The 22459-nt window shown below is 34.5% G+C and overlaps 1 long non-coding RNA gene across 1 annotated transcript in view; it reads right to left on the bottom strand.

Annotated features, from left to right (window-relative positions):
• Positions 1-3930: 3930 nt before the first annotated feature.
• LOC144576758 (uncharacterized) overlaps positions 3931-22459 on the bottom strand; it is a 28025-nt gene continuing 9496 nt past the window's right edge. Inside the window, exon 2 of the long non-coding RNA XR_013519223.1 lies at positions 3931-5043. This is a non-coding gene — a long non-coding RNA (uncharacterized LOC144576758). The remainder of the gene's footprint in view (positions 5044-22459) is intronic.

Raw genomic sequence — 22459 nt, 5'->3', positions numbered from 1 at the left:
AGAGCACATCCCCCACCCAAACTGAGCTAAGGTTACCATGAAGAATAAAAAACGCATGGTATTGAGTATGCAATACGGCCTTTAAAGACAACTAATGTAGCAGAACATAAAACGGTTGGGAAAAATACAGTAGAAGTATAATGCTTGCTCATAGAAAACCCATAAGGAAAAGAAATTATTTGGGAGGAAATGACTGCAAAGAAAAACAAGCTGTGGTTTTCTCACAGCTAAACACCATGGAATAAAAGATAAACGCTAAGCTTCTTAGGTGTGATGCTATGAATTCCAATTGTGTATAGAAGAGGGGTTGACAGAAGACTAATTTCTCATGAAGAAAATGTTTTAAAAATTAAGCACTTGAATCAATATATCATTCTGGTTTAAAAGCAAAAGTGTGGAATCTGGGGAAAGAATTTTTATTTTATAATCAAATGTAAATATAAAAATAAAAATCCTTTACAACTTCATTTTAAGTGATCGATGCTACCTACCATGAGTGATTGCTTTAATTTTATTTTTGTAAGGCACACATCGATTAAAGATTAACTATTTGTTTCTAGTAATTTATCAACAGAATAATGCTATTTTTATAAAATATTCTAGAATGATAGAAATACTTGTCATTATAGAAATATCCTACTTATTTCAGTTTACAAGGTATCAATTCTATAATATGGACCTAATTTTTGTGTAACTCATTATAAAAGTTAATACTTGAGAATTAGAAATTTCATTTGATTACACAATACTTGTCAGATTAATTAATCACTTTTGTTCATTCTCAAGTCTCCAAGTGGTAGTGGAATATGAATTGGCAATCCATATTTATTCATTCATGTCCTGGAGAAACACTACTTCTCACTAAATAAGTTCATGTCATAGAACTAAGCAAAATGTTTTCTCAAATTTGACCTCAATATGGTGTTTTCCAAGACGTTTAGTACAATACACTTTTTTTTCATTTGGTTAACATAATGAAATATGTCAAACCTGTGAGATGCATGTGATAATTTACAAAATCCCTTTGATGAATTTCTCCTGAATGTTTTTCAATTTTTCCCTACTGGAACTCTTAGTATATAGTCCTTCCCCTTGTGTTAAATTTTCTTATGTAAATAAACAGAATTTTCTCTTTTTAAAATTGTTGTTTAAGTAACTTTTGGGTTACAAATGTTTTTTTGTTACATGGGTGAATTATAAGATTTTAGTGCACCTGTCACCCAAGTAGTGTACACTGTTCCTAATGTGTTTTATTTACCCCAGCCGCCCTTCCACCCTCCCGCTCTGAGTCTCTAAAGTCGATTATATCACTCTGTATGTCTTTGCACACTCATAGCTTAGTTCCTACTTATGAGTGAGAACATACAATACTTAGTTTTCCATTCCCAAATTACTTCATTTAGAATAATGGCCTCCAGCTCCATCCATGTTGCTGCAAAAAAACATTATTATTTATTTTATTGCTGAGTAGTATTCTATGGTGTATATACAACACATTTTCTTATCCAGTCTTTGGTTGATTGGCACTTAGGTTGATTCCGCCGCTTTGCAATTGCAAATTGTGCTGCTATAAACGTGTATGCAGGTGTCTTTCTCATATAATGACTTCTTTTCATTTGGGTAGATACCTAGATGTAGGACTGCTGGATCAAATGGTAGATCCACTTTTAGCTCTTAGAGGAATTTTCATACAGTTTCCTATAGAGGTTGTATTAATTTACATTTCCACCAGCAATGTAAAAGCATTACATTTTTATCACATCCAGGCCAACATCTGTTATTTCATGACTTTTTAATAATGGTCATTCTTGCAGGAGTAAGGTTTCTCATTGTGGTTTTAATTTGCATTTCCCTGATGATTAATGATGTTGAACATTTTTTCATGTGATAAATAGGATTTTCTATAAGAAATGCTTAAGACAAATCTAAAATACATTTTACTTTGAAAAACTATAGCTTGCTATTATTTATGTTTTGATATAGTGGCCATGTTTAAGTGTGAGTATTAAACAAAAGCAGAAATAAAATTTAGGCACTGTTTTCTGTGTGTCTTTTTTTTTTTATAAAACAGAGATTAACATGACGGTTAATTTTTATTTGAGATACTATTTTTCAATGTTAAGAAATCTTCCATCGCATTTATAACCAGAGAGGCTCTGTATTAGTCCATTCTCACTCTGCTATAAAGGACTGCTTGAGACTGGGTAATTTATTTTGAAAAGAGGTTGAATTGATTCACATTTCACATGGCTGGGGAGGCCTCAGAAAACTTGCAATCATGGTGGAAGGGGAAGCAAACACACCCTTCTTCATATGATGGCAAGAAGGAGAACTGCTGAGCAAAAGTGGGGGAAAGCCACTTATAAAACCAGCAGATCTCATGAAAACTCACTAATTATCATGAGAAGACCATGGAGGTAACTGTTCCCATGATTCAATTACCTCCCACCAGGCCCCTCCTGTGACACGTGGAATTTATGGAAACTACAATTCAAGATGAGATTTGGGTGGAGACAAAGCCAAATATTATCAGGTTATAAATTCTCTATTGAAATTATTCTTTTCTTCATTGTATAAATTTAAATAACTTAAACTTCATTCTGTGTGGTTATATTAATTAAAATACTGCCTTGCAAATTCATGCAGCTTAGGATAAGAAAGAGAACATTAATTACTGTTTTCTTACACCTGTCACTGCAGACTTCTCAATAACCCTTTGACCATCCTCTACCATGCTGTATCAGCTTACTCCACTTTGCTAAAACCACAAAACATGAACAAAAGTATGCTTACTTCTCTATGGCAGAGCAATTAAAGACAAAATTTACTTTCATAAGTTAATAAAACTTATTTTTAAAATAGAGTGGGAAGTTGCTGAGAGCAACCATGGAGTGAAAGAGAAAACAAAAAGTAGCTGCTAGATTAAAATTAATTATCATTATGTACAACCACATATATGAACCTCAAATGCGCTGTGTTAAGTACAAGAAGCAAAACTCAAAAGGTATGATCCCATTTATACTTTAGGCAAAACTCTGTAGTAAAGACAAAACTACAGAGACAGAGACAGATCCATGGTGGACAGGGATGGGATGGAGGGAAGAAATGAATTACGAAGGAGCATGAGAAAACTTTATGAAGGTAAGAACCTGCCAGACTCCTTGACTGTGGAGATGTTCATCTGACAGTATATATTTATCAAAATTCATAGAACTAGACATCTTTAAAAAAGATGTTGCTCAATATAATTATACCTCATTAAACTTCATGATTTAAAAAAATGAATGATATGCAATATTATTTCTCATATCCCTTAAATAAAACTTCAAAGATTCTCTTATAAGAATAGCTATAGCTTCCTGCTTGCTGCTCCAACTGGAAATTTCATCTCCTCTTAATATCATTTCCCATTTCCAGGGTCCCCAAACTCCTGCCTTCTCAATTGCACCCAAAATAATGTCCAAATCTCTTAAAACACAAATAATCAATTCACTTAGAAACAATTTATTGCCAGGCAGGAACATTTTTACCACTCATTATTTTGAACTAAATCATTGCTTTTACCTGATCATAACCAAGGTCTTTCAAAAGTGTTTCTTTTCCTTCTTGTTTTCTTTTTAATAAATAATGAACCATCTATCTCAAAGATTTGCTGTGTGTGCCCCCTCAAATGACAGTGGGAGCTATATATTAGAGTCTTCTCCACCAGACTTCCCAGTCCCAGGTGTAATTTTAAACAAGGGTTCTGTTGCCAAGTACATGTGTTTTCTTTCTTTCCAGTAGCTCTCATAAAAAGGAAAGGACTAAGTACTAGAAAATTCATTTCCTACTTGAAATTTATTTTCAAAGTATCATTTTTGGTTATCTAGTCTCTCTTCAGTTACTAGTCATATTAGTTGTTCAAATGACAAAAAAAGGAGAAAAACGTTACTAATTTATCCATTTATTTGCTTACTTTCTTCCATTGATTTTCATTCAGAAAATATTTCACATTCAAAACGGATTCCATGTTAACAAAAATGTGTGTTAATTCAAAGGGATAAAACATATTTAAAAATACTTTGTGTAGTTGTCTTTAAAAGTATTACACAGTAATTTCAAGCTTATGGGTATAAATGAGATTAATTCGTATCTCCAGACCATCTCACCCATAGCTGAGCCAGTCCCTGGGGTGTCATGCATACTGAAAGACAATTATCTACAGCCTTTCACATTTCTGCATGTCTTCTGAACAAAAGGCCTGGACGGGTATGCTTCAGAATATCTTATTGTATCAGTCAGGGGTCGCTAGAGGGACAGAACTAATAGGATAGATGAAGATATGAAGGGGGGGTTATTAGGAGAATTGACTCACACAATCACAAGGTAAAGTCCAACAATAGGTGGCCTGCAAGTTGAGGAACCAGGAAACCAAATCAACTCCCAAAAGCTCAGACATAGGGAAGCCGACAATGCAGCCATCTCTCTGTGACCAAAGGTCCTGAGAGCCACTGGCAAATCGCTGGTGTAAGTCCAAGAGCCCAAAAGCTGAATAACTTGGAATCTGATGTTCAAGGGCAGGAAGAATCCAGCATGGGAGAAAGATGGAGGCCAGAAGACTCAGCAATTCTGCTCTTTCCATTCCTGGTTTTATGCAGGCAGCTGATTTGATAGTGCCCACCCACATAGAGGGTGGACTTCGCTGTCCCAGTCCACTGATTCAAATGTTAATCTCCTTTGGCAATACCCTCACAGAAATATCCAGGAACAATACTTGGCATCCTTCAATCAAATTAAGGTGACCCTCAATATTAACCATCACACTTGTCAAGAATTTTTGTATAGGAAAGGGCTTTGGAAGATAAAGATGGTTTCTCCCTTCAGGCTAGAGGGCAGATTTTTTTGCTAATCAGGGTAATAAAAATAATGTCTTTCTCCAAGGCAAAGGTTGGACAAGTTTGCTTGGAGCCCCTTTGAAAGGTTGGAGTTCCAAAGCCCAAGAGTACTCATCGGTGATGCAATCCCATTGGCTGCACCTCATCTTCCTGGCCAATCTGCTTCACCCTATGGGATTTGAAAAAGAAGGGACAGATATGACCATAAACTTGATGATGACAGTGGTATTATGGGCAATAACACCTTTTGTCTCTGACTCAGGAGTTTCATATCTTCTACCAGCATTCATGAAAATGTAGAAACTAATTTGTTAGCTTGAAAGCAATGTGAAATCTCAGACTTTATGGCTCTTGACAACACCATAGTTACAAATAAACTTACATCTGTGTGCACTACTGATATCACCTGTAAGCTCTTGGGGCAGTGCTGATAATGTTGCCACTGGATTTGTATCACATCCCTGTATGTCTTCCCAAACCATGTACACAGCATTGCACCATAACTGCTGTCATCATCCACATTCAAGGAGCTGCTCTTCTTGCAATGCTTCCTGGAGGCATTCTCTCTTTTAATTTTCTAAGACCGCTACTCAAACCACTGATGCCATCACAGCTGACTGCCCTACTCAGGCCTCTCTGAGATGCTCTGCTAGAAAATAAGGAGAAAACTTCTCTTTCCCATGTGGTCTTCTTTTTTGGACATATATTGTAGTAGAGGCTGCTTGGTGCTGGAACTATTATAGTTCAGTCTGGCTTTACAAATACATGACCTCCTGCTCTCTCTTTTTCTCCAGGATTAATGCTCAGGGATAGCCGCTAGGTTAACCTGAGTTCAAGTAAAGCTGACCTAATGTAACCAGGATGATTCATCCTCTCCAGCTTTCAAATCTTATCACTGAGTCAGGCTGCATTTGATACACATTCTCCTCAATGATCATAGATTTTTCTACCAGGGGCTCACAGTCACCGCTAAGTTCTGATAATTTGGAAACTGTTATGGAATGAATTTTGTTCCCTCAAAATTCATTTGTTGAAATCCTACTACCCCCAATGTGGCTGTATTTGGAGATAAGAAATTTAAGGAGATAATTAAAGTTAAATGAGAGCATATGTGTGGGGCCTTAATCCAATAGAATTCCTGTTCCTGTAAGAAGAATTTTCTTCCCCCACCCTCACGGTCTCTCCTGCTGCCTCCACAATGCATGCACACAGGAAAGATGATGTGAGTACACAGAGAGAATGCGGCTACCTATGAGCAGGAAGGAAAGAACTCAATAGAAACCAACTATGATAACATCTTTATCTTGGACTTCTAGCCTCCATAACTTTAAGAACATAAATGCCTTTTATTTAATCCACCGCAACTGTGACATTTTGTTATTGGAGCCTGAGCAGACTAATACAGAAACTCATGTTTCTGCCTTCCCCCCTCCCACAATCACATTAGCAGTGCAAACTCTGAATGAAAAGAATAGCTCATCAAGTTACCTTAGCTTTGGGAAACGCTTAATGTTCACCCCTGGACTTTTGTGGAATAGCAATTTGTCTCGTCTGGAACATATAATGTTTATTTATTTTTTATCTTTTAATAAAGCTTCTATTTATGCCTTCAAGTTGGAGACATGATGGGTGGTATGCTGGCCTATTCAGGGGAAAGATTTCATGACTTGCTAACAAAAGGCTGAGGTTACAAGAATCAAGGCATTTAGGATGCAGATTTAACCTTATAGGTCATAGATATTACTACACAAGAATCTAAATATTTGGAAATTAAAAATTATATGTTTTCCTATGAGCAACAATGATCAACAACTCATGAAAAAATATAAGCGCTTTCCTCTATTTTATTTTTATTTTTATTTTGGGGACAAGGTATCATTTTGTTTCCCAGGCTGGAGTGCAGTGGCCCAATTATAGCTCACTGCAGTCTCAAGCTAGTAGGCTAAGCAATTCTCCTGCCTCAGCCTCCCAAATACCAATGAAACCCAACCGTCTCTCTATTTTTATAACTTAAAAAATATTTTCCTTACCATCTTCAATGTTTTAAGCATGAAAAACCCATATATATTTTTAACCCAATATAATTAAATGCTAAAAATGTTAATATGTTCTGTGTAATTTTGTTTTCATATTTTATATTCAAATTTACACAATAATATTTTATATTTTTCTATAGAACTATTAAAATATAATATTAATAGCACATTTTAAAGCCAGTTGGCTATAAAATCATGATTCAAAGTTCCCTAAACAGCAATCTGTATGACAGCATGCTAGGTTATAATCTGTCAGGAAGTCAAGAGGCCATGAACAAACATTTCCCGGAAAGTACCTCTAAATGGTACACATTGACACATAAGATGTTTGAGAAAAAAAAGTGGCAACAATTTCACCAAGCAAAAAGTGTCCTTTTTGTTGTTGCTATTGCTTTTTCTTTTTCTTTCTTTTATTTGTTTATTTAGAGACAGAGTCTTCTTCTGTGTTCAGTTTGGAGCCCAATGGCAAGATCTTGGCTCACTGCAATCTTGCAACTTCCGACCTACCCACTGGGATTCAAGTGATTCTTCTGTCTCAGCCTCCCCAGTAGCTGGGATTATAGGCACACACCTTCAAGCCTGGCTAATATTTGTATTTTTATTAGAGATGGGGTTTTACCATATTGGCCATGCTGGTCTCAAACTCCTGACCTCAAGTAATATGCTGATCTCAGCCTCCCAAAGTTATGGGATTAAACGCATGTGCCACTGCACCCAGACAAAAGTATCCTTAAATGTAGTAGCTTCTATTCCTCTTTTAGTATGATTTTCCAGCATTTGGTCTTGATAGGGAAAGATAAAAGGAGTTGAATAAATTTAGTATTTGATAAATACTCAAGTGTTTATTTTATAACTTACAATTAGTTACTAAATGAGTCTTATTGCATATGAGATAGTTTCTGATTTACTTTTGAGGCAGGCTATAGATAGCAGACTACATATGAAGAAAATTCATCTCATCTGGTCATCTGTCAAATGTCTGGGGCTGTTTTCTCATTGTCATTGGTTTACTTCTGTATAAGAGACCAAGGCAAAATGAATAACTCCTGGAAAATTTAAAAGAGCTATTTATCAAATGATTGAGACACTCTTGGGCTGTTTGTCCTCAAATCTCTCTTTGGTTTTATTTGTTTTTTTGTTGTTTTTTTTTTTTTCTTTTTTTGCTTTTCTCTCAGCTCTGCAGGATGAATTTCCCTGGATTAAATGGGATTCGTTGAGGGAAAACCAGAAGCCAGAGTATATCTCATCCTCCCCCTGCCTCAGCTACTCCACCACTTCCCCATCCCCCACCCATGGCTCTAGCTCCCACTAGAGAGGCCTATTAAATTCCAGCATCTGTCACATTATCCTGGCCTCTGTACTTTGATATCATCCTACATTCTTTATGTCACTTGCCTACAGATGATAATTACTTCTACCATTCCTATTATCTGAGTTATTTCACCAGTCTCTCTGTGCCTCTATCACCTCTATCATCAATTTCTTACAGTAATTCTTCTCTGTTGTCTTATAGGTTCTTAAAGTGGTTTTGGTTTTCTAATTTGGATACTAATACATATATGCATTTGCTTGTTTGTTTATGTCATAACTTATGCTGTGTCTTATTCCAGAAAAGGTTTAAAGCAATTTGAAGAAAAATGTAAACTATAAGAAGTCATATGTCGAAAATTAGAAAGTGGATTTTTTTTTAAAGCTGGGTACAAGGATAAACTAATTTATTGCAATAATTTCAGTTATAAAGCTAAACTAGCCCTGCATGGTGACTCACATCTTTACTCCCAGTGCTTTGGAAGGGCAAGATGAAAGGATTACTTGAGGCCAGGAATTCAAGATCAACCTTGGCAACGTAGCAAGAAAACATAAAAAGAACAAACAAACAAAACACAAAACATTACCCAGGCATGGAGGAGTGAGCCTGTAGTCCTAGCTACTGTGGGGGCTGAAGCAGCGGGATCCTTTGAGCCAGAAGGTCAAGGCTACATTGAGCTATGATCACATCACTGCACTCCAACCTAGGCAACAGAGTAAAACCTCATCTCTATAAATAAATAAATAAATAAATAAATAAATAAATAAATAAAGCTGAAACAATGCACACGGGACTTTGGCAGTAGATGGTCCTTACATTTAACTCTAACCTTTCTAGTATTAAGTATAAAAAGGGAAACATGATGAGCTTTAAAATTCACAGGTAGGAAGAGAAGAGGAGAAGGAGGGAGTGAAGGAAGTAACTGCTGATTTAACTATTAGAATCCACTGTTATTTGTGATATTTGATTAAGGTACATGTAAGGTTTTATCTTTTTTAAATTTGTTTTTTATAAAAAGAAAGTACTTAAGCATTCTGTGGCCATCTAGTATTATTTAATTCTGTCATATCCAACCACTCTCCAATATTCCTGGAGTTGTCTCAGTACAAAAAGAGCTTTCATGATGTATCCTGGTCATGATTGGATTCTTCCTATCTAATGAGTCTGTCAAAATTAGGCACAGCTCCACCAGACCAGACATGTTCTTTTCTCATGGAAAGCTCTCTTCTTTGGGAATCCATGAGTAACTTCCTAACACGGACCTCAGTGCAACCATCACTGGCTGTCAAAATGTCGTAATGGCATTGAATGCTATATGTAAAATTTGTTTCCTTGCTTCTAAATGACACAAAATATTTCATAGTGTCCACAATCACATACCTTTTGTTCATTCCCCAACAGTATTTTCAGCACATTACTTTTGTGCTCTGTACAAGCATGTATTTGGGATATACACCTAGAACTCATTTCTCACGGGCACAGAAGCCCCACAGGAGACATTTAAGATCCCTAAATATAGACAGATTTATTTCCAAAATGGTTTTTCTCATTTATGTTCCCCATGATAATAATCATATTTTTATTTTTCCACATCTCTGCCAATGTTGTTTTTACCTGATGTTTTTTTACCTACTGAGATTGTAAAGAGGTATTCCATTGCAGTTTCACTTTTCTCTGACTACATGAGCATTTTTTCATATACCTTTGCAACAACTATACTTCTTTGTAAATCACCTGTCATCTTCCTTACCAAATCTTATTGGGTTTCCTTTCTTTCCTTTGAAAGTTAACATGAGTCGTTTTAGTATATATATATATATATATATATATATATATATATATATATATATATATAAATTACATTATATATATAATAAATAAATATATATAATAAATTATATTATAATTATATAATATATTACATAAATTATATAAACTTTAGATATATATACACACCAAATTAATCTGTATATTTACTGCATTTTAAACTTTCATTTGGATTGTTAAAAAGTAATACAATTATTCTAAATTTATATAAAAATGCATCTACGGTAAACAGGTTAATTTGGAAAAATAAAACCAATGGTGAGATGCTGCCAATTTTAAAAGACACTACATTGTTGTGGTAGTAGTCACAGTATTACAGGAACATAGACCAATTAACACGCATAATAAAGAGCTCAGTAAAACACCCATCTCTATACAATAGTTTAATATACAGTAAAGGTGGCACAAACATCTCTGGGGAAGAGACTGATTCCTTTTAGAGAGGATGTTAGTAAAATTAGTTCACTAATTTGTATATTAAAAACAAAAACAAAAATAATATATGAGGTGGCATAATATGCTATATTGAGGTGGATTACAGATAGTTTAAAAATCTAAATATGGAAGAAACCACCTTAAAGCTAATAAAAGTAGGTATAATTAACTATGGTTTTGATAGTTGTCAGAAAAGACATTTTTGTCAATTTGCCCATATTCAATTTTTAAAAATACTTTCAATGCTATAGTAGAAAAAATGTAGCAGAAATATAGCAGGGAGAATTTCACAATGTCCCAAATCAACGTGTGTGTGTGTGTGTGTGTGTGTGTGTGTGTGTGTGTACAACAAACATACATATATACATTTTACTATTCAAACACATACATATATATATGTGTATATATATATACATATATATGTATGTGTGTGTGTATATATATGTGTGTGTATATATATGTGTGTGTATATATATATATATATATATATATATATATATATATATATATATAGTATTTCTCTTCAAGAGGAATAATCTGGCTGAACAGGTGGCTCATGCCTATAATCCCTGAACTTTGGGATGCCCAGGCTAGTGGATCACCTGAGGTCAAGAGTTCGAGACCAACCTGACCAACATGATGAAACCCCGTCTCTACTAAAAATACAAAAAATTAGCCCGGGGTGGTGGCATGCACTTGTAATCCCAGATACTCGGGAAGCTGAGGCAAGAGAATCACTTGAATCCGGTAGGTGGACGAGGTGGTAAGCTGAGATTGCACCACTGCACTCCAGCCTGGGCAACAAGAGCAAAACTATGTCTGAAAGAAAGAAGGAAAGAAAAAAAGAAGGAAGGAAGGAAGGAAAGAAAGAGAGCAAAAGAAAGAAAAAGAAAAAGAAAGAAAGAAAGAAAGAAAAAGAAAGAAAGAAAGAAAGAAAGAAAGAAAGAAAGAAAGAAAGAAAGAAAGAAAGAAACTATTGATTTGGTTAAGCTGACTTTCTAAGCAACAATCTTACCGAACTACTTTATTACAATAATTTTTTTTTCTGCTGAATTTAATTTTATTTTGACAATTATGCAATAAACAAATGAAGATATTGTTAACTCTACCTCTTTGTATTCGTTTTCATGCTGCTGATAAAGACATACCCGAGAGTGGGTAATTTAGAAAGAAAAAGAGGTTTAATGGGTTCACAGTTCCAAGCAGAGGGGAAGCCTCACAATAATGGCAGAAGGTAAAGGGTATTATGTAGCAGCAGGTGAGAGAGAATGAAAACAAAGCTAAAGAGGTTTCTCCTTATAAAATCATAATATCATGTGAGATTTATTCAGTACCATGAGAACAGAATGTAGGAAACTGGCCTTGTGATTCAGTTATCTCCCACCTGGTCTCTCCCACAGCAGGTGGAAATTATGGGAACTACAATTCAAGATGAGATTTAGATGAGGACCCGTATCACTCTTATATCTCAAACTTTTTTCTTCTTCTTCTCTAATAGTTTTGATAACTGTGCAAAACACTATTGATGAAAATAGACATTCTTTTGTTTTTAAATAAAATATGTTTCAATGCCCTCAATTAAATATAGCACTTGGTATAGTTCTCAAGAATATAGGTGCATTCTTTAGGGATGCTTCTTTCTTCCATTATTTTTCTGAGTTTTTAATAAAAAAGTGTGATATTGTTTAATTTATTTTTCATAACTATTGAAGTGATAGTGTTTTTTTATTATGTGGTCCTTCAATGTGATGAATAATATTATACATTGATCACCATTTATTAACATTATGATTAGATGATAACAGATACAATTGAAGCTACATTGTTGGCTAGGGTAAATGCCCGAGGTTCGTCATCTCATACTAAGGGAATTAAGTAGGTGGACACACAAGAAGTGTGTTTGGGAACAAAAGTGCCTTCTCCTCCTCCTCCTCCTCCTCCTCCTCCTCCTCCTCCTTCCCCTCCCGTCCTCCTCCCCCCTCCTCCTCCTCCTCCTCCTCCTTCCCCTCCCGTCCTCCTCCCCCCTCCTCCTCCTCCTCCTCCTCCTCCTCCTCCTTCTTCTCCTCCTCCTCCTCCTCCTCCTTTATCTTCCTCTTCCTCTTCTTATTCCTCTTCCTCTTCTTTTGGGACTGAGTCTCACTCTGTCACCAGGCTGGAGTGCAGTGGCATGATCTCGGCTCACTGCAACCTCCACCTTCCTAGTTCAAGTGATTCTCCTGCCTCAGCCTCCAGAGTAGCTAGGACTACATGCTCACCTACCATGCTGGGCTATTTTTTGTATTTTTAGTAGAGATGAGGTTTCACCATGTTGGCCAGGATCGTCTCCATCTCTTGACCTAATGACTCGCCCGCCTCGGCTTCCTAAAGTGCGGGGATTACAGGCGAGAGCCACCGCACCCCCCAACCCGCAGCAGAAGTTTACTAGGCAAAAGAAAGAAGAGAGCAAAGGTCTTTCTCCTGAGAGAGAGTTGCTCCAGTGGAACTTCACTCCATCAGTGGAGCCCACAGGGTTTTACAGACAGGCTTAGGAAGGCAGTGTCTGATTTACGGAGAGCTCATAGATTGGTTGGACCAGGTGTGACATTTACACAGTGCATTAGGAAACTGGCCACTCCACCTTAATCTTTCATTATGCAAATAGAGTCCCTACTTGGCCAGCCATGTTGCCTGCTCCTTACTGTGCACATTGTTGACAAGGAAAGGGGAAGATGGAGAGGCCATGTTGAACGTGTCTAGACACAGGTAGCCTTTTCCTATTGGCACAACTGCAGTAATTCACACATGCAACCTTCCAGCTTGCTTATCTATGTCTGCGGCTTGTTTTTACAAGCTGCTCTTTGTTAGAAAATAAAATAATTTGGGGCTCCTTTTTATTAAAAGGAAAACTTTACTAGCTGCCTAAATAATTTCTTCTTAACTCCTATATCATAATTTTCTGTCAATAAGTATCTTTCCATTTTTTAAATAAACAGTATTTTATTTTTTAAATTGACAACAAACTAATTAAGATAGTTATATTTTACTTAATAACTATGCGTTTGCATTTATAAAATTAGTCTATAATTTCTTTTCCTTCTTTCTCCTTATTCTATTTTTATGGGATTCTATGAGCCCCAACAAAATAAGTTGGCAATTGGTCCTTGTTTTTATTTTTGTGATTATTTGTTTAATGTTTTAAAAAAATTATTTGGAGGGGTGGATTTGTCTCTAAAAATGTTTGGGCATGAGATTTTGCGAGTCTATTAAAATTTTTCTGTTCCTTTTTTTTAAAACCAAATTTTGCCATTCTCAATTTTCAAAAATATATCAGTTGTGTTTTATTTTAAAATGTATTTTCTACAATCTTTATAACATGCTTTGAAACTTTAATATTTTGATATTCCCTTTATTATTTATGTATTTTTAAATTTCTCATTCTTTAATAAGTTTTCTACTGGTTCCTTATCTTTCAGTCTTTTCAAATAAACAAACTTAATTTTATTCCATTTCTCTGATTTTCTTTGTTTTTGATTTTGCTGATATTTACATTATATCTTATTTATTCCCTTCTTGTTTAATTATGTTTACTTTGGTAATGTTTTTCCAATTCCTTGAGTTAAATGCTTAGCTCATTTAATTTCTTTCTGTTTTTCTAACAACGCATTTTGTATAACTCCCTCCTTAATATTGTGTTTAGATAATAAATATTTCCGTTGTATTTTGTTCTAGACATCATAACATCATTTCTAATTCTTTGAGCTCAAAGGTATTTAGTAATTTTTAAAAAATAATTCAGGGGAATACATTTTTGAACCACCTTCCAATTTGTTTTTAACACACGTGCACACACACTCACACACACACTAATCATATATATATATAATTTAATATATAATATATATTTATATTATATAAAATATATATTATATTATATAATGTATATTATAGATTATATTTTATAATGTATATTATGTATCATATAATATATATTGTATTATATATCATGTATATTATATATTATATAATACCTGTTATATAATATATATGTATGTCTTTAAAACTAACTTATACAACCTGAGAATAGTCAGTCCCTCAACATGAGTATATTCATTACCTCTTTTTACAGAGGAGGAAAGTAAGGCATAGAGAAGTTACATAATTTCCCAATGCTATAGAACTAGAAAATATCAAAGTTGAGCTTTAAGTCCAATTGATGCATCTGGTGCTTTTCAGTATTGATATCCTAAAGCACAATCAATATTGAACAAAAATACAAAGTTTCTCAAAATGAAACTTGCTGAAATAATGAATAGATAACAGTAATGATGAAATATGATTACTAAAAGAAATAAAAATATCTTCTTAGATGCCTCATACAAAAAACATATAGGCAGCCAATTCTGAATACTTTTGGTAGATATGAAATTAGAAACTGTGTGACCTATTTAAGATTTCCAGTAAAATGCCAAACAAGGTTACCATTTAAATAGTAATGCTAATAATTACAGTTTTAGCTCTTACCTCATTGAATGGCATAATTTATTTATTTCACATTTCCACTGTTGTTAAAAAATTCCTTTGTTTTTACAACAGCTCTTGATTAACATTTTTGAAATTTTGATTAATAATCTGCTTGAATGGAACAACTTAGATCATTTTCTATGGAAGGGATTTTTTGAAACAAACAAGCAAACATATTTTCTTTTATTATGCAGATATCTGTCTTGGGAAACAAAGTATCTCCTGGATAACACTGTCAGTTAAAATTATACAATTTCCATGAAAAAAAATTCCATGGATAACTGTATCTTTTCTTTTTTTTTTTTTAATTAGTGGCTGGACTTCAGTACTTACACTTACCTAATCTGTAATCTCTGAGGTAAATAAATAACTTTAATGTACAATCTTATATGTTTTAGTTTAATATCCTATCCTGAGTATAGAGACCAGAATAAGCTTGTGTTTGGCAGATATCAAGACATTCTAAATAATTTCCATTCATCGCCATGCATATTAACAAATTGAAAAAAGATCACATGTAATAGCTACAAAATTTATTATAAGTAAAAGCTTTAAATTTGGGTATGAACTCCAAAAGAGAAACTATATGAAAATATAGTCAGAAGATCAGAGGCTACATGTGTCAAACCTAACACAAATCTAGAGGTGTGTTAATAATTATAACGGGAGAATTTTAGCCTTAGAAAAATGTCTATTCACCTCTCCAAAGCAAAAAACAAAACTGTATCTACCAACCTCCCTAAAAGTTTCCAGCTAACATCTTCTTAGCACTAATGATTGAAACCTTGTTGAGGGAAGAAACTTTTAATCATCTAGCTTGCAATGCCAAGACTTTTAACCTAGACAGTGCTCCATAAATAAGCCAAATGGGTAGAAAATATTTACAATACATTTATTTGACCAAAAACTTTTATTTAGAATCTATGAAGAACTTTTACAAATCTATATTGACAAAAACACAATCAATCAAAAATGGTCAAAAGTCATAAAGAGATACTGGATTAAAAAATCAACATATGTTAATAAATGCAATAGTCACCAGGAAATGGCAAATTAAACCAGAATGACACTGTTTCTCACCCTCTGAAACAGCTACTTCATAAAAGACAGATGCTATTAAGTATTGACAACTATATGAAATAAATGAACATCTCATATGTTGCTCATGGGAGGATAAAATAATACAATCACTTTACAGACCTGTTTGACATTTTATTACAAATTTAAACATAAATCTACTCAATGCCTGAGCAATTTGACTACTAGATTTTTATCGAAGAAAAATGGAAACATATTTATAAAGAGTTATTTGTTACAGCCTAAAATTGGAAACACTAAATATCTATCAAAAAGAAAAATGTATACATACATTGCAGTTTATTCATACAATGCATGGCCAGGAGCAGAGTAAAACAAGGTGTTGGAAGCAAGCTCTGGTTCAAATGAAAGTGTGACCTCTTCAAGCTGTCAACGTCCCCACTTGCTCAGTCAACATAACATGCTTCTCCTGTACAACTTTGATTATTGTTGAGCTCCCATGTATTGCAGCTCCACCAGAATTCTGTGCTGATAAAGTATCACAAAAGCTATAATGTGAATTGAGTGGCAAGAAAAGGCAGCAAACATACCTATTTTATGTTTCTCTTCTGCTAATGTGCATGCTTCATTGTCCCATTGGACTTCATTTACAAATCACAAGTTCAAAGATAAAATTATCAACAATTTTCAAGATGGCAACAGCAGAAATTAAACCAAACATAGGTCCTTCCGAACCTGGGACCATTTGAGCCCTTATCAGTGGATAAATAGATAGATAGATGATAGAGAAATGTAGAGATAGATGATAGATACAGTGATTGATCTGTATTAGGAAAGCACTCTTTAAAAGGTGATATGGCTTGGATTTGTGTCCCTACTCAAGTCTCACATTGAATTGTAACCACCAGTGTTGGAGGTGGGGGCTGGTGGGAGGTAACTGGATCCTGGGGACAGAATTCCCTGTTGCTGTTCTCCTAATAGTAAGTGAGTTCTCTCGAGATCTGGTTGTTTAAAATTGTGTAGCCCCTCGCACTTTTACCTCTTCCTCCTTCTTTGGCCATGAAAGATGTGACTTGGTCTTTTTTATCTTCTGCTATCTTTGTAAGTTTTCCAGCCATGCTTCCTGTACAGCCTGTGGAATGCCAAGCCAATTAAACCTCTTTATAAATTACCCAGTCTCAGGTAGTTCTTTATAGCAGTGCAAGAATGGACTAATACAAAAGGTAAAAGAAACTTCAGAGGAGAATCATGATGAGAAGAAATCAAAATCTGAATATATCTTCATGAGACAAAAGAGTTTTGATGTGGGCTTTGTGTGGAAAAGATAAATCAAAAGTGACTCAAGGTTTTTGGCCTGAGAAACTAGAAAAGTCAAGTTATTATGTAATGAAATGGCAATGACTACAGGAGGAGGTGGTTTGAGAGATGAGAGAGATCAGAAGTGCAATTTTGGATGTACTAAGTTTAAGTGCCCATTATACATCCAAGTGTAAATGTCAATTAGGCAGTTGGATATGTGAGTGTGGAGAGCAGAGAAGACATCTGAGCTGGAGATTTAATTTGAGAGTAGTCAACATACTGGTGACACGATATTTAAAGCCATGAGAAGTGAGAAAAGCTAATGCAAGAAGTAAGTGTAGATGGATAAGAGAAAGGTGTGAGGACTGAGCCTTGGACGACTTCACTATTTAGAGATTAAAGAAATGACGTGTGACCTACAATGGAAACTTCAAAATTAACTTTGGCAAATGACTTAATCTCTCCAAATGTTTTTTACTTAACTGTGAAATAAGGATATTGACACCTACCACTTAGGATTGCTAGAGGATAAAAGACACAAATTTTAATTATCTAAACTATCCAGAATACACAACAAGATTGCCTTCTCACTGTAAGTACAGTGTCTCTTTTCTCTGGTTCATTTCCCATCCTTTCCTCAATGGTCTCAAAACAAACAAACGAATACACAAACTTGATTATTTTATTTATTTATTTATTTATTTATTTATTTGTGTTACTTCTACTTGTTTTCTTAATGTTTTTCATTACTGGTCAATTGCCCAAGACAGGAAACATGATTTATGTCTCTTGGTGAGTACATTAAACGCATTGCCTCACAATGAGGGGTTTTTTTTCAAATAATAATCATACTCTCAGAAGTAATGTGACTTCACAGTTCTTAAGACATCAGGACAATCAGGAATCTGACTTGTAAGAAATATGTTTTACATTTCTTATGGTTATGTTTCCTTTAACTTGGTGAACTAAAAATAATTTGAGAATGAATTTTTCATATTTTTCTTCAGAGCTAAGAAGAGTAACAGTGAAAATTTTAAATATGATAGCACCCATGGGAAATAAGTAACTCTTCTAACTTACTCTAAGATCTAAGTTGAAAACTAAATATTCTCCAGCACTCTGTAGGACTTTTAAAATGTCAAGATAGACTCCACTTCGATTATTCATAAATTTGAAGTGACTCTATTAACATTCAAGCTTGCAAAGTACCTCTCTCTGGTTTCAGTGGAAAAACAGAGCCTTTTACATGAATGATAACTTATATACAATTGTGTTAAAGGGCTTTAACTGAACCCATGGAAGAAAAAAATGTTACATCTAACCCTATTCAAAGCTACCAAGCCTCTGATTTGGGTTATATATAGCCAAGTTAAAAAATCACATAAATTTCAGCTAAATCATTTTCCTTTCTTGCACAGCTTTTCTCAATGGTTAGCCACTGAAAATATTCAAATGGTCCTAGAATCAAAGAGTTAAAAATTGACCCTGATGTTTAGTTCAGTATTTGACTTAAAGAGGTATGCTCTCAAAGGATATGAAACTGGGAAATACCGGCCACTCTAGGGATGATGTCAGAACACATACTGGAAAAGAAGATACCACTCTGAATATACAAAACAAGAGGGAATAAAATGTAAGGATCCAGCTAGACTAATGATGAAACACTCCAGAAAACAACCAGTGAACAGGAGACAATAAGGTAACCTGGAGATTAACAATAGGAAGTTTCTGCATTTTCCACCACTAAACTAAAGGGACAAAGTAAGCAGGTGGTTTTACCAGGGACAAAAGACCAGGATTATCTAGTGGAATCTGGGGCCATGTTCACACTGACTTGCCAGCACATTCTTTCTATATAGGACAGTGATTATAAAATTTGATGTACATAAAAGTTACATGAGTACTTGCTTACAATGCAGGTTCCCAGTATTCACAGCCAGAGATTCTGTTTCAGTAGAATCTGATGTAGCAATATTAATCCCAGGAACATGTAAAACAAATACTCTTGGAAATTTTAATATATGCAGCCCCTGGGTCACATTTGTAAGTGCATCGTTAAGGAGTGATTTTCATGGAAGTCCAAATTATAGCAAAACTGCTATTTGAAAAGAATTCAGCCCAATGTGGGAAGTGATGGAATTAGAAAATGTTCTAAATGCATTAATTTTATGCTTCCATTAATGCCTGGCTCCTCCATTGCTTTTCTCAGACTTCATGCTGATCACATTCCACTTCTCTCAAATAAAACATTTGAACTTAAAGGTACATACTAATTAGGATTCCTTAGATTGCAAGTAATGGCAACAGATTCAGGTTGCCTCAGGATTTTGTATCAAGTTACTGAGCAGTAAAATGAGTAAAAAAAAAAAAAAAACTATTTTAAATAATGGCACAGCTGCTCCTGTGCTCCTGTAAAACTGAGATTGTAAACTATTATTTAGGACATTATAGTTAACCTCAGTTCTGGTGACCCAATAGAAGGTCTCAGGTCCTAGTCTTTCTTACACTCTCAGATACATGCGGCTTTACACCTCTACTTCCTTAGTCACTCTGATGACTCAGTTTTCTTATTACCTCCTTCTTTTTGTTTGTCTTTTTCTATCTAATTCCACATCCTTCTCAAATGATTCATTCATTGCTATCTCTGATCTTAAAGCTATTTATCTCTTTACATTCAAAGCTCCCCAAAAATGTTGCAATCAAGTAAATGAAATAATGAGATAGTATCCTATATGGAGCCTATATTCAGCAGAGGTCTCAGATTTGTTTAGGCTCTTCAGCAAGAATCATATTTCAGTCCTGTTTTAAGAATGCATTTCTTATTATTTCTTCACATATTATTAATGGACAGTCGCTCAAGTAATTTCAGCACATGACTAATTTCACCAATTTAATTTTGATGTTTTTTTCTAAAGTCCATTTTAAAATTATGAATACTTCACTGTTAAACGCATGTGCTCACCAGATATTCACTACTGAAAATGAATTATCTGTTACTCAAATATTTCTACTAAAGATGTTTTCACAATATGATTTGTTTGCCTAATCCAATTGCAGATCATTTATTATTCCAAGGATCTTCCTTAAGACATTAGCAACTGCTTTACTAAAACATTAAATAATACATACTAATGGTGTCTGAAAGACATGTAGAATATGTATAATCATATATTCTTTCTCCAATAGAATAGCTACCCAAATATTTAAAAGCATCTGTTATGGCTCTCTTAAGTCTTTTTTTTTTTTTTTTTTTTTTTTTAAGGGGAAGGTTGGGAGGACAGAGCCTTGCTCTGTCACGCAGGTTGGAATGCAGTGACGTGATCATGGTTCATTGCAGCCTCGACCTCTTGGCCTCAAGCAATCCTCCCACTTCAGCCTCCCAATTAGCAAGGACTACAGGAATACTCCACCACACCCAGCTAATTTTTAATTTTTTTTTGTAGAGATGGGGGGTCTCTCTATGTTGCGCAGGCTAGTCTCAAAGTCTGGCAATCCCCCCAACTCAGCCTCCCAAAGCATTGGGATTATAGGCATAAGCCACTGCACCCAGCTTTCTTAAGTTTTCTATCTCTAGGATAAATTCACCAAGTTCCTTTAATCTTTCCTCATGGGTCAGAGTTTACAGACACTTCTGTTCTGAATATACACTTATTTGCCAATAACTCTGTTACCCTGTGGTGTATAGTATTAGAGAAAATATTTCAAGCATGAATGCCTAGTAGATGGGATGACTAACATTCTTTATATAGACATGATATTTGATTAATACAACTTAATACCTTGTCATTGACAATATTTTTAGTGACATGACCAGGATGCTGACACATAACTGGATTTGTCATGGTCAAGAAAACACAAGACTTTACTATGATAGTACCTTTGTACTAGTTAGTCATTACCTACACAATGATTGTTTTATCATTACTAATAAAGGCATAAATTGGCATTGTTCCTTTAAAATTTAATAATATTATTTTTATTCTATTAATTTTTGTAAGAATGATCTGAAATATTAAATCGTTTAATTTTGGAACCAAAAAATATATTTTCATCTGCAAAGTCAAAACAACCAGACTGACAAGATAATCTCAATAGCCCAGAGTTATTTGACCTGCCCTATACATCAATTCTGTAGTTCTCTAATTCTATACAAGGGTTGTCTAAATATCATAACTGTAACTAATGAAACTAATTTGGTTTCCAGTTAGCATTCACAGCAACATGCATGAGTCTGGAGGAGGACATTATGTTAAGTAAAAAAAGTCAGGTACAGAAAGATAAATACTGCATGTTCTCACCCATATGTTGAAGCTAAAAAGAAAAATTTTCTTCATAGAAGTAAAGAGTATTGTTGTTATTAGAGGCTGGAAAGAGTCGAGGGAGAGGAAGATAGGGAGAGGATGATTAATAGTCAAAGCCATAACTAGATGGGAGGACTATGTTCTATGTTCTATAGCACTATGGTGAATAGCTGTAACAATAATTTATTGTGTATTTTTATAAGCTAAAATTGAGGATTTTGAATATTCACAACACTAAGAAACAATAAACATTTATGGTGATAGATATGCCAGTTACCCTAATTTAAGTATTACACATTGTACACGTGAATCAAATATCCATCTGTTTCTTATAAATATGTGCAGTTACTATATGTCAGCTATAAAAAAAAAGTGTATGAAGAGAAAAAGACACTAAACGAATATAATATACAGCAAAATAATGGAACAGAATACATGACTCTTGGAGCTGCAAAATATATATTCTACCATGTATCTGAATCACAACAAATGAATGGATAAACATATAGGGCACATAAGCTAATAGTAGCAGCCTTAAAAGGTAAGGACATTCTGATACATGCTATAACATACATTAATCTTGAAAACATTATGCTAATAAGTGAAATAAGCCAGTAACAAAAGACAAATAATGTACAATTCTATTCATATGAAGTACTTAAAGACATCAAATTCATGGAGACAGAAAGTAGACGAAGATTGCCAGGGGCTAAGGGTAACAGGTAATGGGGAGTTGTTTAATGAGTAGTGTTTTAGTTTTGCTAGATGAAAAATAATCTGTGGATGGATAATGATGGTGATGGTTGCACAACAACGTCAATTTACTTAATGCTACTGAAC

Source organism: Callithrix jacchus, chromosome 6 (assembly GCF_049354715.1).
Source record: "Callithrix jacchus isolate 240 chromosome 6, calJac240_pri, whole genome shotgun sequence".
NCBI classification, from domain to species: domain Eukaryota; kingdom Metazoa; phylum Chordata; class Mammalia; order Primates; family Cebidae; genus Callithrix; species Callithrix jacchus.
This window is presented reverse-complemented; position numbering and strand designations above follow the sequence as displayed.